This window comes from Triturus cristatus, chromosome 5_1, assembly GCF_964204655.1.
Source record: "Triturus cristatus chromosome 5_1, aTriCri1.1, whole genome shotgun sequence".
In the NCBI taxonomy this organism is placed as follows: Eukaryota; Metazoa; Chordata; class Amphibia; order Caudata; family Salamandridae; genus Triturus; species Triturus cristatus.
Genome location: NC_140587.1, coordinates 447,765,531 through 447,792,708, shown reverse-complemented (window position 1 = coordinate 447,792,708; position 27,178 = coordinate 447,765,531). Strand labels below are relative to the sequence as shown.

Here is a 27,178-nt window from a genome sequence, read left to right as displayed (position 1 = left end):
AAGCACTGCCGTTTTTCCACCAATACTTAGCATGCTGGGGCTTGTAGGCTTATCCTCATAAGGGGAACAGTGAAACTGTCAAGTGTCAGCATGCTTCATGCTATTGGCAGGGTTAAGATTCCCATGATGGAAAGAGGTCGGTGAGAGCTTTACCGCTAGCATTTCTGTCTGCGACGGATGAACTATGTATGCTTAAAAGCATGGGGACGTGCATAGTGCAAACCTACCTTTGGTGCTACAGACGCTGTACAGCGGTAGGTGGGGGGTAGGACTGCAGGGAGATGATTCAAGATAGTGTGCATGCAGTGGGGTTTCACAGATTTTCATTACACATATTTTGACATTAGATTATCAAAGCAAGAACCAGCAATCTGCAAGGTGGAGTTTTCTTGGTTGTCAACATTTTTTTTTAAATCCCTAGGTAGATTTGAGGCAAAATGAACACATTGGATGAATCTGTCCCCGGGTTGTCTTATTAATCACAAAGTTAACCTTGTTAGAAAGTCTTGTGCTGTAATAAGTCTATTTAAGTTATGCGACAACCGTAAATCAAATCATACATCACAGATGGCTAAAAAAAATATGCAAAAAGTAAAAGTGAATTACTCAAGTTGTGATGCGATCAAAAGTAAATGATGTTCCGAATTCTGTATCATTATCTATCTATGTTGATACTTTACCTCCCAGAGTTACAGACACAAAGCAGATCTCAAAGCTGCAAAAACATAAAGAGGTTCCCTATAAAAACTAAACGCCTTCAGCAGATCCCATTCATATCGTTACTCAGCAACACTTCGTGCCTTTGTCTTGCAGGAAGGCCCAGGCATTGGACTGTAGAGCCACCGCCCCTTTTACCTCCTAGCACTAGACGTGGACTGCCACTGAGACAGAAACATGGCTGCACTGTACACGCTTCTTGCAATCACACGTGTGTCTCGCGCAGTCCGGGCATTGCAGCCACGGTTCGAAGCCTGCCTTTCAGAGGCGCGGAAAAGGACCTCTTCCGGTCAAGAAATACTAGAGAATGATTGCACATTATAACAATTCTTTGAGTAGATTTATGTAGGTGGGATTTAGTTTTCTTCTGGATAGAAGCCCTCGCACCAGTCCATCAATTAGGGATATTAACACCATCTGGGAACAATATTAAAGTCTGACTGCAGCGATCAGTAGATGGAAGTTGAGAGGCTGACATTTGCAAATGTCCGAATCTGTGCTTCTCCCCGCATGGTATGTTTTAGTAACGAAACATTTTTGGTTCAGAACTACAGTGTGTGCAGCAGATGATGTCTAGTGCAGCAAATGCCCACCTATCCAAATGCATGGGCACAGAATTGCTTATTTGCATGGGCCCGTTTCCATTAAAAGAAACCTGCCAGGTATCTATTCATTCACCCACATGTAAAGGTTGCAATGATATTAAATGGTTGCATGATATTACAACACATGCGTTTACAACGCATGCCTTTACCACGTATCCTTTACCACGCAATGCCTTTACCATTTACCACGCATATAACTTTTCCACGCATGTTTTTTCAAAGCAATGTAAGTATACATAAGGTAAGTGAAACCCTTACTACGTTTGTGTGTGTGTGTGTATATATATTATATATAATATATATATAATTTTACTTAAAAATAATTGTATATATTTATTTATTGGGGAAACACCCTTATTTTGTAACCATACACCCATATTACCTTACCCACCCTAAACCCTAAAAATACCCTTACCCACCCCTAAACCTTTAAAAAGAACCTTACCACTCTATATCTCTAACCACTCCAAAACCTTAAAAACACTCCAACCACCCTTTACCCTTACCCCTCCCTAATCCCTGAAAATACCTTTACCACCTATACCCTTACCCGTCCCTAATCCCTGAAAATACCTTTACTACTTTATACCCCTATCCAACCCTAAAAAAAAGTACCACCCCATACTCTTACTCGTCCTTAAACCCTTTCCACCCTATATCCTTACCCACCCCTAAACCCTAAAAGCATCCTTGGCACTCTAAACCCCTACCTACTCCTAACCTCTAAAAAGTCCTTACCACTCAATACCCGTACCCACCCCTAAACCCAAATGTATATATTTGCATATATTTATATATATATATATATAAAGGCATGTTAAAATGTTTATATTTACTACCGACAGCTAACCTGTACACACACACACACAAATATATAGATATATATATGTGTGTATATAATGCACCTACACACTTACCTTAAATATACTTACCTTTCATTGTAAAAGCATGCGTGGTAAAGGCATTGTGTGGCAAAGGGTTTGCATGTTAAAGGATGCGTGGTAGAGGCATTCCTCTGTAAAGACAGCGTTGTAAAGGCTGTATCCCTTGAAAGTTCACATATTAATCTCTGAAACACCAGGTTAGCTGTCAGTAATTAATATAAACATTTTAACATGCCTTGTGTGAGAAGGTAGCCATGTTCTATTATTTCTTCCCATTATAGTATCAGTAGGCAGGGCCATGTGAACTATGCGGTTTGGGAGGACTATATTATGTGGCAGAGTTGACTAAACTATGCAGCAAAAAGGCAAATTATGAGGAATAAAGCGCCACATTTTGTTTTCATATTGCCTCATCAAATTTGCTTTTTTTAAATGTTGAAACTTTCTGGGCAAAGGTTTCACCTCATAAGTATCACTTTGACACTAAACTACAGAAATGAGCCACAGAAGGGTGACCAGTCAGCCTTTTCGAATGGCCTTCCACTGCACGACAAGATGCGTTGCAGTGTTTTTATAGCTTTCGATCCTTTTGACCTAAAGACTTTCTTTTCTGAAATTTGCAGATTAATTAGGAGATGATGAATTGTGTGGCAAAAGCGGCAAATTCATAATTATGTTGAAAGCGCCGTGACTGTAAAATCGCATAATTTCAGTGGCCTTGTCTTTAGGCCTGTTTCAGACACTGTTAATGTACAGCCACAGGAACGAGAGTGCACAGAAAAGTTTCAACCCTATAAACTACTCCCCTACATGGCTCAGCATACCGCGGGGTCGCTTCACTACGCACGCTTCTGCAAGAAATTGACTTTTCAAAGTGTGCAAAAGTTACCGCTCCATCAAAGAGGACAATGTAAGTTTTAAAAAAGTACAGTTATGCTTTCATAAAGTGTAACGCTTCTTTTTGGGTGCGCAATAGTCTCACAGCTGCGTGAAGTCTTCGGAAAAAACGAGTTTTCTTCGGCAATTACTCTCTGAAGGCAAAGAGTGCAGGTCGCGGTTTGTTTTTGCGCATGCAGGACCTACCTTCGTGCGACCCCCGTGCGCCGGCGCTGCCTGCCCGCTCCGCTCCGCTGCTGCCCGCGGACTCCTGTAAATACCAGAGACGGAGCCCGGTGCTGAAGTAAATCCTCTCCCGTCCCCCGACTGCCTCTTTCTAAGTCTTTCTTGGCTCCGCTGGTTTATATGAAGCAGAAGTGATGGGAGACAGGGCTTTTCCGTGATGTCACTGGGCTCTCCGCCGAGCCGCCACCCCGGGCAGGGAAAACGAGGAGTGAACGGCGCTGCGCACTTAAGAATCACAAAACCATTACCGTGCAACGGGCACACGATCCGCTTAAAACATTCAGCCGAGGAATGAATGCACGCCAGGCTGCTGCCAAAAACCACGACAAGTAGACGGGTATGCACTCACAGGCGTTAATTGAGACATCTGTGCCCCGCACACATAACGTGGTAGACCTGAACAGGTATAAAAGTAATTTATACTAGGCGCAGCGATGGGAAATTAACTAAATCATATGATGTCAAATACCACGCCTGTTCACGTGCTCATGTTATAGATGCGCGAGCCACTGAGCTCGAGCCGAGCCATATACCTGGCTCTTGTTCACCTGGGGCCCTCCTATAATACACGATTGTTAATTGGCTGCAATCTACAACGGCACTCTCCGCACCGCTGGGGTCTGGTGACAACTGATTCGCCCCTTGGTCCACTAATTGCATCGTTGTATGGGCATTCGGGTGCCATGATGTTTCTAAATGAATGTTTGGGAACTATCACTTCTAACGGACGTCACCCAATGCAGTGCTAGAAGTTAATGTTCTAATGCAAAACGCGTGCACGTTATAGAGAAAGCCATCTTTTTGAATGAACCAAGCAAGAGACCATTGGCCCGGGTGTCACAGGTCATTTGTTGGCACGCGCACCTCTAGTTGATAGTAAGTTATTTTATCTAGCATGTGTAACGTATGCAACCAGTGGTCGAAGTGGGGGAAAAAAAGTAGGGGAACTGTGGGCGGAGAATCAGAGGGCGGGAATAACCCAAGGATTGGATCAGTGGGCGGAGCCAGAGGTGTGGCCAGAATGCGCAAATATCCTAATTTTTAGTATTTGTTTGGCATTTCACTGCCCAGTTTAATCAACCAATGCATACACATGCTTATATAAGGTTATAATGAGTTATTGACAGTAAAACACATTCACAAAGTGGGATATGCTTCTAATCACAGAATGTCCCAAATACGATAAAATGTGGAAGCACAAGCAATTTTTCGCAGAGCCATGGAGTTTATCATCAGCACTTCTCCCTTTTTCCACAACAGCAGTTCAAACATGAATGGCAAAATATCCTAGTTTGCAAATGTTTTCTATATAACTCTGGCTCTGCCATATTTGCCTCATAATGCAAGATCTGCTGCATGTTCTGACCATTTAAACTAATAAATTGTTTATAGCTCAAATGTATCAAAAGTTAACAAAAAATGTGACTTGTTTTGCTGCGGAGTGGATGGCTTATTGCAAAGGTTGACTGATCATCATTCTCACTGTTGCATTTGTATGTTACACTGGTGCTAATAAGGCATAATCTTTCCAAAGACTGTTAGCATGTGTACACATGTCGAAATAATAAAATATCAGAAAATATACTGCATCATGCTGCAGCCTTTTTTTAAATGCATAATTTAAAAAAATAGACAGCAGAACATACACTGGGAGAATATGCAATCAGGAGCATTTCTCCTCCCATGTGGGGTTCCACAGGGATCTGCTCTGTCTCCAACTCTTTTTAATATATATGTTGCTCCCTTAGCCAACCTGGTTAAGAAACATGGATTCTCTATAATCATGTATGCTGACGACTCACAGCTCATTGTCTCAGTTACTGAACCGTCTGAAATAGCAGCCGGTGGCTTTCATGAGTGCTTGACGAACATTATGGAGTGGATGAGCGTAAATTTCTTAAAAATAAACACTGAAAAAACCGAGGTCCTTGAATTCGGTAAAGGGCCATCGGTCTGGAGTACTAGCTGGTGGCCAAAGGAAGCGGGGGTGTGTCCTACCCCCGTGGCTAAGGCCAAAAGTCTAGGGATAACACTAGACAATCAATTAAAACTATCCGCCCATATTAACCAATTAACGTCCTCTTGCTTTTTCCTCTTAAAAACTTTGAGGAAAATATTCCCATTTCTAGCAACTGAACTCCAAAAAACTATAGTAGTTGCACTATTTTTATCAAAATTAGATTATTGCAACGCTCTTTTTGTAGGAATCGATAAAGCACAGGAAAGGAAGCTTCAATCACTGCAGAATATGGCAGCTAGACTGCTTATGAATATTCCTAAAGGTCATTCTGCCTCAGAGGCTGTCAAAACCCTTCACTGGCTTTCAGTCCGTCAAAGGGCCAATTTCAAGGCTTTATGCTTGGTACATAAAGCCCTCTATGGTGGTATATCCAGGGATTTTAGAAAACTTTTCACAAGATATCTCCCTGCGAGACTGCTTAGATCGTCCTCAGAAGGATTTGTCAGTGTTCCAAAAACACGGAAGGCCAGATGGGGAGGACGTACTCTATCCTTCTGTGCAGCAAAACTATGGAACCAGATGCCAGACCCTCTGCGCGTTCAACCAAACCTGATGCAATTTAGGAAGAATCTAAAAACATGGCTTTTTGGGCAAAACTAAGACACATTCCATATGGTATTACCCAGATTTCACAATCCCAGCGCCAAGACGCCACGGCATTCGCGCGCTTTATAAATAACAATTCAAATCAAATCAAATCAAATAATTTAGTCAACACTGCGACATAATTTTGTCCTCCTTTGCTGCATATTTAATTCCAGTGACCCCACAGCAAGCAGCACATGTTAAAAGTGCTTGTGAATGAAGCAGAGAGACTGTGAAGTTTGCGAACTTAGTTTGGTGTGCGTGCAAATTCTGCATTGCCAATCCCTGGTGAGTTGCAGCTACTACTTCTGAAACAAGGCCAATGGAGCTAACTATGGGTGCGGCAGACTGGCCTCAAGGGAAGGGCCGGTCTTAGCACTGGTGGTGCCCTGTGCATTAATGTTTGTTATTACCCTCTAATGGCCACCTCTGTCATGGATTCCCTCACTACCACCCTTTAACAGTGCCCCTCAAGTCTCCATAACCACACTCTCTCTCAGATGCATTTAATTTGATTTACAGCGCCACTCATACCAGTGTAGGGTGTCAGAGCCCTTTACATCACACACATTACTCAGAGACAATCAATATGTGTGTAAATCACTGTATAGAAAATGTTACATAAGACTAAGGACTACAAGGTGTAGGAGTCACATGACAACCATACTACTAGGCGGTATAGTTTAATAGTAATTGGTCGGGAGAAACATAAACTCAGAATTTTAAAACTTAATACCATGGTTGGGGGTTCTCTTTAATAATCAGAATTGATTTCTGTCCAAAAGAACACTTTTTGCAACATTAGGATAATCAAAGACTGGGGGGAAAAACATAACGCTCTAATTTATACCTTGCAGGTTGTATGCAGCTCTTAGATGAAAGTTAATAGCTCACTGTTGTATGTTAGGATTTTAACTTATACACTGCAAGTAACAAAAGGAGCTCTCTGACAAAAGCAGTAGCCCACTGATCTATTTACATTATGTGCACTTTGTGATCTGTGTAGGAAGGTGGAATCTGACTACATGGTTGCCCCCACTTTTTTCCTGGTGTTTTGCTGGTTTTCAACTTAGTCTGCCTGGGATCCTGCTATTCAGGACCCCAGCCTATCTGCTTTCTCCCTTAAATTGATTACAAGTACTATAGGTACACTCCAGATTGGATTCTGGGGTACCCTTATAAGTCCCTAGTATATGGTATACTATGTACCAAGGACATAGGTACTACATTGACCACAGTTCCTTGGGGCAACTTGCTGGTGTGACGAGCAGAGTGCGACCAACTGTATTTGATTTATTTACGGCTCCCTTGAGCCAACGGGCTGACGAGCCTTGGACCTGCACCTGCGCGCCATGAGAGGTACTCTACCTGTTTTAATTACTTTTTGGCAGTCCAAGCGGCACCCCTATACACTTACCTGCTCCCTGCTGACGAGAGGCAACTACCTCGAAACACGTGTCCAGGGATGGCTAATGCGACACATACTTTTCTATACACACCGTGGCATAGGCGTACTCGCCGTCGCCACTACATTGACCACAGTTCCTTGGGGCAACTTGCTGGTGTGACGAGCAGAGTGCGACCAACTGTATTTGGTACCCCAGAGGCCTACCAGGGGCTGCAGCATGTATTGTGTCACCCCTGGGAAGCCTTCCAAAATGACACCACAGGTCTGCTACTGCAGCCTGGGTAAGGTGGTGCATGCACCCCTTACTGAGATATAGGTTCACTATATCTCTCCATACAACTGCACATATAAACCTATCAGTCACCCCTATGGCAGGCCTTACCAATCCTGAAGACAGGGTGCTGGTCACAGGGAGGTGTTGTTAAATGGTAGCGGCAGTTTCAGTCGATAACCTTTCAAGTATTTGCCCGGCGGTAATCGCCTCTCATACCACTCGATAATTTACCAATGAAAGAGGCAGGCGCCGGAGACTGGAAGGCAGGAAACAAAGTTTTATTCCGTCGGAGCAGAACACATCAGATCAGACAGCAAGGTATCGTCACGAGGTGCTCTAACTGCATCTCTGAGACCTGGTCTCTTATACACCGGTTTATTGCTTTATTACACATAGTACATTCTTGAGATTCCCTTGATGCATGAGAGAACATCCCCTGAAGCCCCGGCTCAGATCCGATCCCACACATAGCTACAGTAGAAGTTCCCACCTTACCCACAGTAGGAGATGGCTATCGCGCAGCAGGGAATTCCGCCAATTCCCGGGGGTGTGTGCGACCGGCCGGGTCTCAGGGGGTAGGGGCTTTGATCCACTGTAATCCCTTTGATGTGGGGTGTTTCCCTTACAGTAGGGGCAATAAACTGCATCCGCAGGGCTAGGGGATGGCCTGGGACCAGTTCGGACAATGGGGCGCAGAGGAAGGGGGTTATCAAAGGAGAGGCATGACCATGTATGGGATGTCGGTCGGATGTGGTTCCGTAGCAGGGTCGCACAGAAGGAGAGGGTTTATGGCCCGTGTATGAGAGAGCGGGGACGGCCGGCGCGCGGGGGATGTTCGCAGCGCCAGGGGAAAGCGCTGGCGATCGAGAATGAGCGGAGAGAGAGTGGGGTGCCTAAAATGGCGGCCGTGCATTCGCTGTGCGTGGCGCTGGGGAGAGGCAAGATGGCGCAGATAATGTTCAGTTTGCAAGCTAAATTTCCACAGTCCTCCCTTTTAACATATCTCGCCAGCTTGCCTAGTTCGGATCTATCCCCATAATACTCCAAACTTCCACCTCATACAGAGCTTTCATTCGCTCTGTTTCAAAGTCCAAAGTCTTAGGGCAGATGCAGTTCATAAAAAGCGAACATAAAGGTGGCAGACACTGAATCCCCAAGCAACATCCACATAGTATCACAATTGGTATGAGGATAAATGAAAACAGCCTCCATCCCCAACTTTTAATAGTGTCCCAAAACCAACTCCCCAGTGACCATTCTTCTTGCTCTTGATGGACCTCTGTGGACAGTCTGTGGAGGTGTTCAATTGCTTTGTAGACTGAGGGTGAGTTATCCGGTACGTAGGTACAACAGCTGGACCCAATGATGCGGCATGCTCCTCCACGATCAGCCAGAACCACATCTAGAACGAGGCGGTTCTGAAGAGCCACCAGGCGGACGGCCTGAAGCTCAGCGGTGTTGTTGGCGAGGGCGCCAGCTGTAATGTTCATCGCCGTCTCGACTGCCTGGGTTAAGTGGCGGATGGCACGGCTGTTTGCCATTGGACCCCAGAGTGGAACAAGGCCTTTCACTGCGTCCATGAACTGTGCTCCGGCGGAGTCGGCTTGCACAATGTCTTTGGCCCGCTTCTGTCGGTGATGGTTTGCTGGAGCCACATATGTCGGAGGAAGGGCAAAGGCGATGTAGCAGGTGCCTCCCCAACCTTTCGGAAGCCAGGTGTAGGCCTTAGTACCACAGACGAAGTACATATTCGGGGAGGCAACAAAGGAGGGTGGGTCAACTGAGTCCAATGTTCGGGTGATGAGGCAGGAGCTGTGGCCCACCAGCTGCGCCCCCAGGCCTTCGAGGCACACAAATCCAGTGATGTTGATGACGGACAGGGCCACTGTTAGGGTGGCGGCCGTCCGTTTCCGGAGGTAAGAGAAGGTGGGTCTGGCTGGGTTGTTGAACACTTGCATTTCAACTCGTTCTTTGGCAGGGATGTCCATGTGAAAGGAAGTGTTCGATCTCAGAGGGCAGAAGAGGGCAGAAGTTCTTCCAGTTTTGTTCAGCCAGAACCCATGGTAGAAGTGTGACATGGTTCTGCCGGAAGTGGCATTGTCCTTGTAGCTTTCTTGCAGGAGGATTAGCCAGGCGAGGCAGGAACCATGGACAGAAAAAGGTGAAGGGATGAAAGGGATAGAGTGTCCAGTGGCATGTGGTAGCAATCCACAGATCCAGCAATTAGTGGCGTTGGCAGCAAGATTGTGTTGGTGGAGCAACTGCACAAAAGAGTTATTCCAGAACTCCTTACGCCTTTCTCGGAGTTGGGGTGAAAGTGAGATCAGATGGTGTTCTTTCGTGGTGGTAGGTTGAACGGTGGTCAGCAATATCTTATGAGCGGGTGTGCCCTCCTCCATGATCCAGAAGGTGACCACGAGGAGAAGGCAAAAGAGAAGGGTAATGAAAAGTGCGATAGTCTTTAAGCTGTGCATTCGGTCAGTCTTTGGGTTTTTGTAGTGGATCTTCGGACGTCCGGTTGCTTCCATCATCTTCATGTCGGGCGCTTCCATCACCTTCAAGAGACTCGGTAGCGGGCAGAACCACAGACTTCGCTTAGTTTCTCTCCTGGTGGCCTTTGAGGTGACTAGGCTACCGCTCTGAGATTTCCACTTAGCCTGTGGTCTGCTTAGCCGAAGTTCTCTCCTTTCGTCGCAAGTTATACCCTTCCTTGGATGGCACGGTGGGATCAGGATATCTTACTAACTCGAGTGTCTCTGTATCTGGGCAGCGGCTCAGGGATGGTCGGTCTTTGTCCAGAAGTTCTTCTTGGGCGGTGATGTTGTCCGTGGTTGTCAGGGTCGGTGATACCTTCTTGCAGTGGTGTGCATGCAGCCAATTGCGTTTCCCCTCCACTCGAAGAGCTGTTCGGGTGGTGATCAGGACTTGCAGGGGGCCCGTCCACCGGGGCTCCAGACTCTTGGTGCGCTGGAAGTTACGCACTAAGACGAAGTCACCGGGTTGGATGTCGTGTCCGGGGCCCCTGGAAACATCGGGAATGGCGTGCAGCACCTGCTGATGGATAACGGACAACGTTTTAGTTAGGTTATACAAATAGTCAGACATGAGGACGTCCGGGACGTCGTGGATGGATGTTGGTTTTGGTGCAGTCCAAAGGTTCATGGGCCGCCCAAAGACGACCTCGTAGGGGGTTAAGTGGTGTTTGGTGGGGGTGGAACGCATTGATAGCAATGCTAGTGGGAGAGCGTCTGGCCATCTTAGTCCCGTGGTGGCGACTATTTTTGCTATCTTAAGCTTCAATGTGGCATTGTGTCGCTCAACCAGGCCTGCAGATTGGGGATGGAAGACCGCATGGAATTTCTGTTTTACACCCAACCCTTTTAAGATGAGTTGGATAACTTCGGCTACGAAGTGGGGGCCGTTGTCGCTCCACAAAATTCGACAAAGGCCGTATCGGGGGAAGAATTCCTTCAGTAGTACTTTTGCAGTAGTCATAGCGGTGTTGTCGTGGGTTGGATAGGCTTCCACCCACTTGCTGAAGGCACACACAACGACAAGTACGTACTTCAAACCTTGGCACCTTTCTAACTGGACATAGTCCATTTGTAGGACTTCAAAAGGGTGATTGGGGACCCCGAACCCTCCCCGGGGTACAGCAGTTCCTTTCCCAGGGTTGTGTTGGAGGCATACTAGGCATTGTTGGACCAGACGTTTGGCTGAGTCTGGGATCTTGTCGTTGTGCCAGACTTTGGAGACGAGTTCGATCATGGGGGCAGACCCTATGTGTGCGGGGGAGTGTGCCATGGTCAGCATGGGGATCAAGTATGAGTCTGGTAGCAACCATTTGTTCGAGTCTTTAGTCCGCCAGCAACCATCATCGTCCTTCAATCCCACCCGTGCCCATTCAGTCAACTCGTGTGGTGTACTGGCTAATTGGATGTCCCTAATCGTTTCCCCAGCATCCTTCCATTTCTCAGCTTGTGACCTGGTCACGTACATACGGGTCGTGGACCTATTCTCGGCTGTGGTTCGGGCAGTCATGTCAGCTAGTGCATTTCCCTGTCCAATAATGTCTGTCACTTTCTTGTGTGCTTGGCATTTGATCACAGCCAGCCGTGTGGGGAGGAGGACCGCTTCGGTCAGGGCAGAGACTAGATCTCCATGCAGGATGGGTGTGCCATGAGAAGTCAAGAATCCCCTCTCTTTCCATAAGAGCCCAAAGTGGTGAACTACCCCGAAGGCGTACTGACTGTCTGTGTAGATGTTTGCGGTTGTCCCTGCTGCCAGGATGCAGGCTCGTGTGAGAGCAATTAGTTCCGCCGCCTGTGCGGATCGCTGTGTGATGCGGGCTGTCTCAACAACTGTTCGGGCTGTGGTGACTGCATAGGCAGCTGAGGTGGTGCCATCGGGGAGCTTGATGCATGAGCCATCCACCCACAGTTCTCCGTCAGGGTCCGGGAAGGCAGTATCTCGGAGGTCGACCCTACTCTTGGTCTGTTCGTCGGTGAGGGTCACACAGTCGTGTATAGGGGACGCATTGGGATCAGTGTCAGGGAGAGGTAGTAGGGTAGCTGGATTCAGAGTGGTGCATCGTTTCAATGTGATGTGGGGTGCAAGCAGAGTCAGTTCGTAACCGGTCAGTCGTGCGCTAGTCAGGTGTTGAGTCTTGGTCTGGTTCAGGAGGGTGTCAACCGCATGGGGTACCAATACTGTGAGGGGGTTTGAGAGTACGATCCCCTCGCTTTGCCGGATAGAGATAGCCGCGGCGGCTACTGCTCGAAGGCATGCGGGCAAAGCTCTGGCTACAGGGTCAAGAGTGGCAGAGAAGTAGGCACAAGGGCGTTGTTTAGGGCCTATGGACTGGGTTAGGACAGACAAAGCACATCCCTCCCTTTCGTGGGTGTAGAGGGAGAAAGGTTTAGTGTAGTCTGGGGTTCCTAGGACTGGGGCTGAACAGAGGGCGTCTCGTAATTCTTTGAAGGAGGATTGACATTCGGGTGTCCAGGGGAGGGGGAAGGGGACATCTTTAGCCAGCAGGGAAAGCAGAGGTTTTACGATAAGACTGAAGTTTGGCAACCATTGTCGACAAAAGGAGGTGAGGCCTACTAGGGACCGCACTTCCTTCTGAGTTTTGGGAACAGGGGTTTCTAGGATGGTCTGAATTCGGTCAGGGGTAAGTTTCCTCCCGTCTTTGGATAGTAGGTGGCCTAGATACGTTACTTTGGGCTGGCAGAATTGCAATTTCTTTCTGGAGACCTTGTGACCGTTCTCCGCAAGGAAGCGGAGGAGGTGAATGGTGGCTGTGACGGCAAGTGGAGTGGTGTCGGCCGCCAAAAGAATGTCATCGACGTACTGTATCAACACCACTCCATCGGGTAGTTGGACTGCATCTAGCTGTCTCTTGAGGGCTTGGCTATAAATGCTGGGACTCTCAGTGTAGCCTTGGGGTGCCCTACAGAATCTGTATGAATGGGCTTTTAGGGTGAAGCCGAAGGGGTAACGGCTGTCTGGGTGGATGGGGATGGAGAAGAATGCGTTTTTGAGATCAATAACAGTAAAGGTGGTGGCAGTGGATGGAATCAGGGTGAGGATGGTGGTGATGTCTGAGACCACGGGGTACTGGGGTATGACTACTTTGTTAACCTCTCGCAAATCAACAATGAAACGGTAGGCTTTCTCATCTCCCTCGCCTTGCTTCTTTACAATGGGTAGGATAGGGCTGTTGCAAACATTACTGACTACTTCTTCTACCACTCCTGCCTCGACTAGGGACTCGATGATTTCCACCAATGCCTTCTCGCCTTCGGGTGATATCCGATACTGTGGAAGCTTTGGGAGCACTGCGTCCGGTCGGACGGTTATGTGTACTGGGTCAATCACCATGCGCCCTACATCTGAGTCGGTTTTAGCCCATAGATGTGAAGGTAATGTGTCGAGTAGGGACGTGTCAGCATCGGTTATAGAGAGCATACGCCGTGTGTGACAGGGTCTGGACAGATCTGGGTTATCGTGTAGGATGACTCGAACTCCGTTTGGGGAGCATCTGATGGTAGCTCGAAAATGTTTTAGCAAATCAAGTCCCATAATAGCATCGGGGGTGTTGGAGGAGAGCAGAAAGGTCGTGTCAGTGGTGTTATCTTCTAAGTCAAAGGAGATTGGTGCTGATAAGGGGTTAGTGGAGGGCGTTCCATCGAAGCCTATTGAGGTTACATGTGAGCCAGACAAGGGTGCCCTAGGGATCAGTCGTTTGGATAACGCACTACGTGTCGCCCCAGTGTCTACCAGGAATGGAGATTTTGTGCCCAAGACCTTAGCAGTGACGTAAGGACCTTGCTGGTCAACACGGAGTTCGACTGGATCCCTCCCTTGCCCCTGGCGGTCCTATGCGAAGTCATGGGTGCTCTCGTAGTCGGACTGCTGACACTGGTTTTGTCGGGGGCGATCAAAGGTGTTTGGTCTGCCTGGCCTGACGTTGATTGCGTCGTTCGTGTGCCCTCGTCCCTGTCCTCTATTTCTGGGGTCATGTGCTGTGTCTCTGGGATCCCTATTTTTGTTCAGTTCCAGAAGGACCGGGCACTGGGATTTCCAGTGTCCGAACCCTCTACAGAACGAACATTGGTTCCCATCTAAGTCTCTCCGTCCGTTGTAGGGTGCAGGTGTATGGTCTCTAGGGGGTAGCTTTCTAGGGGCGGTTGGTTGGTAATTCTCTTTCGGGGGTTCCCTTCCTATGGTCACCCCTTGCAACTGTGCTATCATTACCCTCTCCTTTAGTTCCTTTTTCTTCTTCTCTGACGCCCTATCGTTCTCGTTTTTCTGGTTTTCGTAGTATTGGGCCATCTGGAGAATTGCTGCGGGTTTGGAGGCTGCCCAACTACTCTCGCTGGTCTGTAGTTTCTGGGAAACTTCTTGTGACAGACCCTTCACGTAATTCTGGACAAAGAGGTGATGTCCGGTTGCGGTGGTCATGTCTTGGCCACTGTAATCGGAAAACACAGTCTCGAATCGGGAGAAGTATTCAGACACATCCTCCTGGGGTTTCTGGCGGCAAGCCGTCACTATCGACCAGTCTACCTTTCTTTCTGGGATTAGAGTCTTCAGCTTTAGTACAATCTTGTCTGGGAGCTCTAATATGGCTTTCGGGGGTTTCTGTCCTGGTTCTCGCTGCTTATCTATGGTATCGAGTTGTACCCAGGTATATCCGAACGGCTCAGCGTGGTCAACTTTCCGGATTTGTTTCCACACGTCAGCCGGCAGACATAGCCCAAAGAACAAGTCGATATCTGCTAAAGTCATTATCGTAGAACCTAAGGCTGTACCCAGTTCAGTGTAGAAGGCAGTCGGGTTCTTTCTCAAGTCGGGTAGAGTTTTTCTAAAGGTCAAAATATCTTGTCGGTCCCACGGCTGGTAGACCCAGTTATATACAACCCTTCCCTTCGCATCTTGGTGGTTGATGTCATCATGTGTTCCCTGACCTCGTGGGGGGACCCAGTAGGGGGCAGCTTCTTTGATGGGCATCATGGCATCAGCCCTTCCTTCCTGGGGCTTAGTCGCTATGGGGGTTTCTGCTTTGGTGGTCTGCCTATGTTCTTTAAGGTGTCGGTAGACCTCGAGTGTACGAGTGAAGAGGTTCGTCACGTCGCCCTCTCTTTCTTCTCCGATGTCTACCTTCCTATATAGGGCCGCTAAGCCTTCGGGACCTTTATCGTGGTATCTATCCTCATATGCATTCAGGGCGTGATAACAGAGCCGTACGACAAAGTGTCGTCTGCGGCTGTCGGCATACGAGTTATACACGTCTGTTATATACTCCTCACTATCTTTTCGCTCCACCAGTGTCCCTACTATCTTATCAATTCCTGCTCGTTCATCCTTCGTTAATCGATTCATTCTGGTGGAATCTTTCTTTCCCATCTCATGGTCATCTAGCGTTATTGCCGACGTTGTGTTCAGCACAGGAGGCTCGGCCGGCGCGGAGGCCGTGAGGACCGAGGCCCCTGTACTGTTTTCGCTCGTGTTCGGGGGTTGTGGGTGTTGCACTACTGACTGGGAGGGTGCATATGGAGGGGGCATGTAAATGATCGGGGGACCTAACAGTAATTCGTCATTCGTTCGCTGCTTGGAGGACAACTCAGGGTAGAGCAAAGAAGGGGTCCTAACAGCGTACTGGCCTGATGTTTCGGGCTCCTGTCTTAGTTTAGTTTCCCTTCTCTCCTTTATTTCTTCTTCTAACTTTCTAGCGGCAAGGTGGGCTGCCTTTCGTAATTCCTTTTCTGCTTTTACTTCTTCCCTCTTTTTCCGTTGCGTTGCTTCTTTGCGCCACATGCCGATACTGTCAAGCATAGTAGGCGTCGTCTTATTGCTACGCAGAGCTATTTCTAGCACTTCTATCTTATGGTCGTCGAAGGATCCCATCAGTGGCCACTGACTCTCGGGGTCCTTCTTTGTATATTTATGCCATAGCTTGGTATAAGCTACGGCGACTAGTCCATATTTAGTGAACATGTCCTTATTAGGGGTGCCTCCAGTGGAGCCGGATGGTTCACCTCTAATAAGCGGCCCGGGCAGAACCAACTACCAATCAGTGGGGAGAAGATAGGCATGACGGGTTTCAACGGGGACAAAAGTCAGCACTACCTATCTTTTCACTGCTTGCAAAGACTAGACAGAATATCTCTATTCCTCGTTATTTGTAAGCAGAGAATACCTCCAAAGAACCAATATCGAACAACTCGTGTTCGGACAATCAATCAATCAATCAATGGGGAGATAAAGATAGGCATGACGGGTTTCAACGGGGCAAAAGTCAGCATTACCTACCCTTCACTATTTGCAAAGACTAGACAGAATATTTCTATTCTACGTTATTTGCAAACAGAGAATATCTCAAAGAGCACTATTCTTCAAAACAATCAATGTTCGGACAATCAATCAGCGGGGAGATAAAGATAGGCACGACGGGTTTCAACGGGGACAAAAGTCTGCGTTACCTACCCTTCACTATCTGCAAAGGGAGAGAGAGAGAGTATTTCTACTCCTCCCCGTTTGTAGACAGCGAATATCTCAAAGAGAACAATCAATGAGCACAATCAATGAGCAATACTAGTATTCCAAAAGCTTCAAACAATCAATCAATTATTTCGCAATTTGTCGTGTTTCACGACCTTACCCGGACCGCGTGGACAGTTTCTCGTCCTCCGCCTCCAGCGCCCGATCGTCCTCTACTCTCCGTATTTGCCGCGGCACTCCTGATGGTTCCCAGTCAGGACCGTAGATCACTCGAGAGAGGTCTGCTCGGAACCAGTGAAGTTCGGATGATCGGCTGCCAGACGAGGGTCTATTGGGCAGGAGCTCTCCCGATCGTTGCAGTCGTTCACTCTGTCGTCGGGACCTCTCCCACTGGATCCACGTGTCGCTGATGGGCCCCACGTTTGGGACGCCAATTGTTAAATGGTAGCGGCAGTTTCAGTCGATAACCTTTCAAGTATTTGCCCGGCGGTAATCGCCTCTCATACCACTCGATAATTTACCAATGAAAGAGGCAGGCGCCGGAGACTGGAAGGCAGGAAACAAAGTTTTATTCCGTCGGAGCAGAACACATCAGATCAGACAGCAAGGTATCGTCACGAGGTGCTCTAACTGCATCTCTGAGACCTGGTCTCTTATACACCGGTTTATTGCTTTATTACACATAGTACATTCTTGAGATTCCCTTGATGCATGAGAGAACATCCCCTGAAGCCCCGGCTCAGATCCGATCCCACACATAGCTACAGTAGAAGTTCCCACCTTACCCGCAGTAGGAGATGGCTATCGCGCAGCAGGGAATTCCGCCAATTCCCGGGGGTGTGTGCGACCGGCCGGGTCTCAGGGGGTAGGGGCTTTGATCCACTGTAATCCCTTTGATGTGGGGTGTTTCTCTTACAGTAGGGGCAATAAACTGCATCCGCAGGGCTAGGTGATGGCCTGGGACCAGTTCGGACAATGGGGCGCAGAGGAAGGGGGTTATCAAAGGAGAGGCATGACCATGTATGGGATGTCGGTCGGATGTGGTTCCGTAGCAGGGTCGCACAGAAGGAGAGGGTTTATGGCCCGTGTATGAGAGAGCGGGGGCGGCCGGCGCGCGGGGGATGTTCGCAGCGCCAGGGGAAAGCGCTGGCGATCGAGAATGAGCGGGGAGAGAGTGGGGTGCCTAAAATGGCGGCCGTGCATTCGCTGTGCGTGGCGCTGGGGAGAGGCAAGATGGCGCAGATAATGTTCAGTTTGCAAGCTAAATTTCCACAGTGTCACCACCTCCCAGAAAGGATTTAGTGTATTGGGGCTGGGTGGGTGCACTCCAAACGTGCTTTGAAGTTCAGCACTGGGGGCACATTTGGTGTCCCTGTACATAGTTCAGCTCAAACCGGTTGCAGGGGCTACCAGCCCCTGCAATGGCGCGAAACTGGACAAAGGAAATGGGTGTAGCCACCCCTCTTTCCTGACCCTCCCATAGGTGGGTCCCTAGAGTTTGTCCCACCCCTTCCTTGGGTATAAGAAAGGACCCCTGGCTACAGGACTTTAGATTACACCTGGATGAAACTCTGATACTGAATTCTGGAACTTCAACGATCTACATTGAACTAGATAAGTAAAGAATCTCCCTTGGAGTAAAGGAGTTACTCCCCTGCAAGGCAGGCACCAAAGACAGATCTGACCGGTTTGCAGCTCTGAAACTCCCGCCAGACTCCGAAGAATTTTGCAACACAGGAGGTGGGTTTCCGTGGTATTAGAGGTCGAACAGTGCCCACAGCAAGTCTGAGGCCCGTATCCCTCGTGGCGACTGTGCAAACCGAACCCCTGGACACCACGTCACTTTGCAGAAGCATCAGCTTTTTAACAACTCCTGCAGCTAAGCTTTGGATCACTTATAGCCCTGACCCCGAGCAGCATTCGCACTGAAGATTGCCCGCCTACACTCCATGAGTGTTCCGTGAGCTGGCCCTTTGTGTTTTCTCTCGAGGTCCCTTCGCGATCCCTAGTCCGTCGACTGGTGGGTCCCTGTGAAGGCAACCTTACCTCAAATTAGGCTTACCTGATTGCTCCAGATGTGTCCTGACTCTCCATTGCTTGGGGAGTCCCCAGGACCTTGCTGGTCCGCACCAAAACATCTTTTCTCTTCCTGCGTTGGTTGCTGTTGCCAAGGCTTGTTGTGTTCAATACGCGGACCGACACCCCAGCACTCGACATCCTTTGTGGGACAGCTCAAATCCAGCTTCTGGTTGTTGTCGACGCCTCCTGGTCCTCGTGGCTGCAGAGTCAAGCTTCACCTCTTCGCACTTGAATCACCCAACATCGGTGGGCTTTCGTCTACCGTGCCCCTGGTCACTGGCAAGTGACCCAGACTCTGTCCCCTCTGCTTTCAGGTTCTTCTGATCTTCGATCCAGGCTTGGATCACACCGGACACTTTTCTCCTTCCCGGCAGCAGCACTTTGCAGTAGATCGCCATTGAAATCAACCACGATTCCTGACACCATTTGACACCTATGCACCCGGCTTCCCTAGGTTAGGTAACTCAAGTACTCCGGTGCTCCTGTGGGTGGTTTCTTGGGGTCCCAGCGATTCTACGTGCTTTAGGCACTGTGTTTAGTCAAATCGGGGTTCTTATACCACTTTCTTAATATATGGTTTGGTCCGCACCTAGGGCCCATTGTATATTGTGCGATTTACTGTCGTTTTAGAACTGTATTATTGTGTATCTTGGACTCTAATCTCATAAAGAGATTGGTAGTGAGTGTTTAGAAATAAATACATATATTTTATATATACCTTGTGTGGATCTCCTTTCATTTAGTAATTCAAGAGGTTGTAATCTGGTAAACCAAGCTGCTTTACACTCCTTCAAGACTTAGCCTGAAGGCTGCTCTCCATAGCTACCACTAGGATAGCTTTCAATAAAGGTTGTCTTTAAACCTATCATCAATAAGGGTTGTTTGGACTGGTACAAGGTGCCCACTAAAACTAGTGGACAGCATATACCAGGCCAACTTCTCACAATCTGTATGGTACATGTTCTTTGCAGCAGGCACATTAACCCTCTGAGCTACCTTTCCATGAATCAGAACTTCCACTAGACAAAATGATCTCTCTCTAGGAAGAACATTAAACACCAGAGTCATCATGACATTTTTATTGTTGCCGAAAATTGCTGGCGGCCAGGAAGGAGGCAGCAAGCACTTTTAAAACCTTAATATACTTGCAAACATAATGCCTCCACCCAAAGTCAGCACCCGGTGCGGTCACATCGGTTGCACTGCCGTAGAGCTGGCCCTTCTCAAGTGTCCTGTGACCTCAGTGACAGAGTCACTGTCACTCTAGGGTGTGCTGCTTCATAGGCCTGTCTGCAAGACTGGAGGTGAACTTCAATATGGATTGTGGAGGACAAACCTTGAAGGTTAACCCACACTTGCCACTGCTAGGGTCCACCTGCTGGTGCTAAGACACCAGGGCTTCTAAGGTCTTGCGAAGCCTTCTAAGGTCTAGCATGGGATTGTGCTCTCTCAGGAGAGTCGTCTGGTGGACTGGTTATTAAGGCTGAACCTGGTTCCCCAGTTACAAATTCAGTAGCTCTGGCCATAGTGCCACATCCTCTCCCCCACTAAACACCATACTTTCCCAATTAGAAAAACTCACACTGCCTTCAACTACAACCCAATTGTTGCCAGCTATAAACACCTGGATGCGGCTCAATTTAAATGACGCAGAGCAATATGCAGCCTACAAAAAAAAGTGACAACATCCTGGATAAAGCAAACACTCATAGGGAATGCAAAATTTAGCAAACCATGTGAATTGTAAGCAGGAACAACATGGTTACCTTATTGCGTTTACACTCACTATTCAGAAATCAGTGAGTGCTTTTGCCTGAAAAGTTAAGGACATGACTACAGGGCCCTGAATGGACCCATTTCAATGCCCAATGCTTATATCCTTACAAAACGTAAGCAGTATGGTAAAAAGACCACATCCCTGGACGCAGAGCCGCAGTACACATTTTGTTTTCCAATCCACACTTTGCAGTACCTCCAGGATTGGGGCACTAGTTGCAAGCCCAGGGAAAACAAAGACAAGAAAACAAAAATAGCGCTTCACTGGCAAACTCTGTAAAAGTGGCGCTAATGTGTTTGGGTGTGAATAAAATCAATCTGGTCAGTTTGCTACCAGCAGGCGCGCAACACCCATTGGCACACACACAGCCGCACCCGAGCACTTCTCAGGTCTTTTAAAGACCATTTGCATGTTAATGAGGCCTGTTGATGAGGTAATGAGTTTCACCCCTCTGAAGAGCCCCTGCAGCTCCACTCTGCCTATTGCTTAAAGATTAAGCCCCCCCCCCCCCCGAAATTTGGCTCTAGTAGCGCCTCTGGCTACCAGTCTGTCTTACTTTGCTTAGTTATTTTTCCTATTTTTAACCTTTTATTCCAGATGCTGCACATTTCCAGCAAAAATTATTTTCTTTTTTGGATCCATTTCACAGGGGAGGAAATAAAAGAAATCTCGGTTTTCTGTAAGAGAAGAACTGCTAGACAGAAAGAGAGGGAAGAGGGAAAGAGTTGGGGGGAGGGGGGAAGGCAGCTGAAGCTACAGAGCAGAAGCGGACACTGTCTTTTTCTTCTCTGGGTAAGAAGAAAAAGACAGAGTCCTGTTACTTCTCTGCTGCCAGTCCTCGAACGCCAGGAACGCCGAGCTTTATAGGCGATGGTGATTTCTTGCGTCCCGGGACGCATTTTCAAAATAAAAAAGTAGGGGAACGGAATCGCTGGAATTGAAGAAGTAGGGGCACGCCGTGCCCTGCCGTTCCCCCCCACCTTAACCACTGTATGCAACTGTCACTAGTACAACATCGCAGTACTCCACTGTGTACAGGCATATAATAACTATGTCTGCAGTGCAGTGTGTGTGAGTCTAGCATGTCCGGTGACTCCTGGGTGTGGTGAGGCCCTGACGTGATCCTGTGGTGTCTCAGCAGTCAAGTTACTGCTGGTATTCCTGCTGACCAGGGGAAGCAATGACTACTCTGGGCTTTAAAAAGGCAATAACTTAATTTCAACAAATGTTATTGATTTTACACATATAGACATCAACGCTTTGTCGTTACAGGGTGGCAGCCAAACTGGCTGTATTTGTCGAGGATACAGTTACATAGGATATATGCTTGGTTATCCCCCTTAACCACTGTCTTGCTAAGAGAATAGAATGGGTGAAAAGGAAAAGGATAGAGAATAGGGGAGAGAAAGAAGACATAGTATACAAGAAGTTTACAACCTTCGTGTTTGTGCTCCTATCTTTCGGGGGTACTTTTTCGGGCTTTTTTAGGCCCTATTAGTAAGTATGCTCCTGCTCACGGGGGTTTATAGGGGTCCAGGAACTCGTCCAGAGAAGCCCACATTCCCCTGGAGGATTGTTTCCATGGTGAGTTCCGCAGGGCAGTGCTGTCGGCGCCTCTGAGGTACGTCACCCAGTTGAGCCATTCCTTGAAAGTTGCCTTGGATGTGTCTTTCCATTTGGTGAGTAATAATTTCACTGCCACTGTCAATAGGAGATCTATTAGGTCTCTATCGTGTTGTGAATTTAGTTCTGTTGTCACAAACACGGTAGTGAGGGTAGTGAAGCCTGGTTTTAATGTGCACCCCAACTCTATATTTATGAAGTTGAATATTTTCCCCCAGAACACTGACTTTGGGACAATAGTAGATCAGGTGTGCTAGGTTCCCCTTTTCTTTGCCGCAGTTCCAGCACAGATCATTTTCCCTGAGCCCCAGTGCCGCCAGGCGAGCCGGGGTCCAGTAAGTCTTGTGTAGTAGCCAGAATTTTGTCTGTGCTAATACTGGTATTATTTTGTCTTGTGAGGAGGAGGCCCAGAGGAGACAGAGTTCTCTTTCGCTGAGTGGGTTGTCGGAGAGTTTTCCCCAGTATTTGGCTACTTTGTCGTTCATTGTGGTGGTGCTGGGGCGAAGTAGCTTGTATAGATGTGACACCTGATGGCCTAATCTGTTGAGATTCGTCATGTATTGAATGATTGAAGGCTTGTGATTTTCTAGTTACGCTTTTGTCAGAACTGTCCTAATTTTCAGGAAGTTGTAGAGTTCCATGTCTGGTAGTTTATGTTTCGTTTTTAACGTATTGAAGGTGGTGGGGCTTCCTCCCTCTTCCAGCTGCGCTGGGTAGGAGATACCTAGCCTCTTCCATGTGTCCATGGAGAGGTGTTTTCCCCTGTACTTAACCTTGCTGTTTGCCCACAGCGATTCCCACTTTGAGTTTTTTACACTGTATTCCAGTTTTTGGTCTATCTTAAGCAGTGCATTTTTGGTATTTTTGAGTATTGGGTTGGAATCATGTATGTGTTTGTTGACTGTGAGGAGTGCTATTGGATCTAGGTTGTTTAGGATGGCTCTCTCAAGTGCAAGCCATACCGGCGTGTACTCCTGGCTGGGTAAACGCCAGTAGGCTCCCTGTTTTGCTAGAAATGCAGTTTGGAAGGTTTTGAAGTCTGCTACGTTTAGGCCTCTGAGTTTTTTGTCTAGTCTTAGTTAAAAAGGCAATAACAAAGGCAAAAGTGATGTAAAGTTCAGGGCATTGTGTTGTGTCGGGTTCTTTTCATATTTTGCACTTTCTTCCTAAAACCACACATTGGTCAAGAAGTCCAGTGTAAGGGTACTTTTCATGCCACAGACCTCACTTGTTAGACGAGAAGGAACACCCATTGGATCCAGTGGACCGGGCAAAACCTAGGGTCCCCGAGAGGCCTGAGGACCACATCAACACCCTGCCCAGCCTGGTCAGTCTTGGATCTCCGGAGGCGGATGGACAGGGAATCAGTGAGGGACACATCTAGGATGCCTAAGGCATCACCCAAACTGTCGGTTTTGGACCTGGCCACCAGTTCACTAATCTGGAAGGCGCCAAAGAAAGCCAAACAGAAAGCAGCTGCGAAGAGGGTAGCCTCATACTTGGAGTAGGTGACCCCATCAAGTACACCCAGCATGCCCATGAGGATGTTGAAATCGATAGGGGCCCTATTATCTGGGGCCCTGGGCTCGTCCATAGCCCACCCCTTGAGAGCTGCCCTCATGGCAAAAGATTTGGTTGGGTCTACCCCCCCCAGACAGTTTGGCGTCGTTGCTCACGGCCGCCAGGTGGCCGCACACCCAGGAGTGGCTATTCCCATGCTCCCTGGCCCACACTACAAATGCCCGTTCTCTACCCTCAATTGGTGCAGAAGAAATACCCAAGGTGTGAGACACAGATCTGAAGGTGGCCAGGTGTGCCCCATAGCGCCTCCTAGTACCTTGAGCCAGTGCTCTCTCCCCCATAGTTCTCAGTCGTTGGTCCACTGCAGGATCCTCCAGAGGTGCGCCGGGAAGGGGGTCATCTGTGCTCTCGCCCACGGCCAGGCTCCCTGAAGCGGAGCCACTGAAAACGGGAAAGAGCATCAGCTGCCACGTTTTTGACACCTTCAATGTGTCTGGCCCTGCATTCAACATTACAACGCAGGCAGGCCCTGACCAATTCCCTGAGCAGGCAGAGGACCAACGGTCACTTGGCTGTCTGCCTATTGATGGCCTGGACTACCGCCATGTTGTCAGACCAGAATAGGACCTTTCTGTCTGACAGGGTGTCCGGCCAAAGGTGTAGTGCAATGACGATGGGGAAGAGCTCGAGTACAGTGATGTTCGCTGTGATGTTGCGCCTGCGCCAGGCATTGGGCCACTCCTGAGCACATCAGTTCTCGCCCAGAATTGCCCCAAAGCCCTCCCTACCCGAAGCATCCGTGAATAGGCATAGCTCCTGACTGTCCACCCAGGGTTCCCGCCAGATCACCGTGCTATTGAACTGCGTGAGTAAGTCACTCCACATGGCGAGATCATGCTTCAAACCTGTCCCCAGACGGACCCAGTGGTGCTTCTTCTTAACCTTTGATGTGGCCCTTGCTAGTGTCCGAGCAAACACTCTCGCTGCAAAGTTGAGTCTTCCCAAGAGGCATTGGATGTCACCCAGAGTGGCTTTGTCATTCCCCAGCAACGCCTGAATGTCCTGACGCAGCGTCTGTACCTTGTCCGCAGGGAGTCTGGACTCGCCCTTTACCGTGTCCAACTCAATGCCTAAAAAAGTCAGTACTTGCGCCGGACCCTCAGTCTTGCCAGGTGCTAGCGGCACACCCAGGTGATCGGACAAGCCTCTAAAGCACTGTAGGGCTCTCATTCACTCCTGTGTGTCAGCCCCCCCGATGAACAGGAAGTCATCAAGGTAGTGGGTCACTCCCTCAACCTTGAACCTACTCATTAGCACCCGTTGCAGGAACGAGTTGAACGCCTCGAAGTATGCGCAAGACACTGATCAGCCCATAGGCATGCACTTGTCAAAGAAGACTTTGCCCTGCCACTTGAAACCCAGGAGGTGGTGGCTGTCAGGGTGGACCGGCAGCAGACAGAAAGCCGACTCGATGTCCGACTTTGCCAACCAGGCTCCCTTCCCCGCCCTCCTGACCAAGTCCACCGCCAGGTCCAGGGAGCAGTAGGACACAGAGCACCTCCCCTCATCCAACCAAAAGTTCACAGAGTCCCCTTCTGGATGCAACAGGTGCTGGATCAGCCTAAAGGACCCGGGCTCTTTCTTTGGCACGACCCCCAACGGAAAGATTACAAAATGCGGAAAGGGAGGTAGGTAGAAGGGGCCCGCCACCCTCCCAAGGCCCACTTCCTTCTTTATTTTAGCCAGCACGATCTCAGGATGGTCCCTAGCCGATATAAGGTTCTCCGCGTCCCTGCTCACTAGGGGGCCTAGGTACGAAATTCTAAAACCTTCCACAAAGCCCCCCGCAAGTAGCGAGCCGTCTTTGCTGTTGGGATACCCCTGGATCAAGGGAAGGAGGTTGGCGATGATGATGGGGGACGTACCCTTGGTTAGAGGGAGAAGGGCAGGTCCCCCCCGGGGAGCACCCGGCAGCCTACATCACTGGTGGGGGGAAAATGGGGCCGGGATGGAGGGGGGAAAACAGGGGGGGGCAGGGTTTACTTGTCCTGTCTGGCCGGGAGCTGACTCGAGCTGTCTCGCTTGGAGGAGGAGGCAGGGTGGGAGGCCCCACACTTGCTGCAGTTGTGTGCGAACCTGCATGCTTTCCCCCAAGAGCAGGAGCCCGCGTTGAATAGCCTGCAGGTCCCATGGAACTTTGATCAGTTGCCCTGCTTCCGGCCCCCTCCACGACCCCCCCGAAAGGACTTTTTAGTCTGGCCCTTTCGCTTCCTGCTTCGTGTCCTTGGGCTTGTCACTATTGGAGGTGCTAGGCTTTGCTGTCCCTTGGACTGTGCGCTTTCCCATGGGCATGACCCAAAGCCTCTCCTCTAATTGGTCCCACTCCAGTTTAGGGCACATGGCCATCTTCTTTCTGAAATCGCAGTCATAGCGGTACCAACCCATCCCTCCACTCATCTCTGCCTCCTTAGTGATAATGCTGGCGTATTGGAAAAGCCCTGGCCCTTGCTCCGGGAATCTTTCCATGATCACAGTCGCCAGGATGGCGAAGGCTTGCCCCCAAGTGCCAATGTTCTTTTCGGGCCAGGATTGGAAACGCACTTTCTTGTGGTCATCTTTACCCCTCATTTTCCTAGTGTCGACCCCCTCGGCCCCATGCATAAGGAGGGGAAAATATCAATAAACTCTCTCCTCCAGATGCCTTCTTTAGCTGCCAGACGAACTTCCCACCCCAAACAGCAGCGACCAGATAGCAACGGTGCCATGGTGACCAGGGGCTTGGACACTACTGCTGGGGGTAGTACTGCTGATTTTGTGGCCGTGGAGACCTCAGTGGGTGTGGTGGGTGCGGTCACCACCGTGGGCTGGACCAGGGTGGGGGGACCCGTCGGCAGGGGGGCCCCTCCCACTGGTAGCTGTCCTCCTAAGGACGAGGGGCTCGCCAGGGCCAGACCCCCAACCTGAGCAGGTGATACGCAAGGCAGGCTGCCCGCCCCCGACTTGCGTGAAGGCAGGGACCGCCGGTGCCCCTGCAGGGAGGGGGGTAGCAGCACTCCCAACCACACTGGATGGGCTGGCCAAGGCTAGGCCTGCTCTAACCTCGGACATAAAGCTCCACAGAGTGTCTGAGAGCTTACCAAGGTCATCCGATGTAGCGTAAGCTACCGAAGGCGGGCAGCTGGCCGGAGTGGGCACTGTTCCAGGTGCCAGGGCCGGGGGCGCAGGGAGGGGGGCGGTGCCCTGGGGGGGCCAAAGCCCGGCTCTTCGCTGGCAGCTGCTCGGCCGGGAAGTCTCTGACCATAGGTCTGCGGATCCTCTTAGACCTGGAGAGGCCTGCCTCCTCATTGGGCTCGTGTTCTGCGGCCGTGACCTCGCTGGCGATTCCTGAGTCCTCGGGATTGTTGGATTTCAAAAGTTCGGTGGCCCAAGCCAATCCCTTGGTCTTGGCCAATTCTAATAAAGCTGCGATCCGCGCATCTTCAGAGATGCCAGTCTGGGTCTCATCGACTTGGGAACTCATCGAAAAAAAGCGGTGGGGATCCCTGACTATCCATCAA

At 49.2% G+C, this 27,178-nt stretch overlaps 1 protein-coding gene across 4 annotated transcripts in view; it reads right to left on the bottom strand.

Annotated features, from left to right (window-relative positions):
- Window positions 1-27,178, bottom strand: part of GEM (GTP binding protein overexpressed in skeletal muscle) — a 208,834-nt gene that overhangs the window by 31,566 nt on the left and 150,090 nt on the right. The window contains exon 1 of one of the 4 annotated variants that reach the window (XM_085605264.1): window positions 3,290-3,415. The exons of the other annotated variants lie outside the window; for them this stretch is intronic. The gene's annotated coding sequence lies outside the window, so the exon portion shown is untranslated. Of the gene's footprint in view, window positions 1-3,289; window positions 3,416-27,178 lie in introns of those variants that run through there. 4 annotated transcript variants of the gene reach the window in all.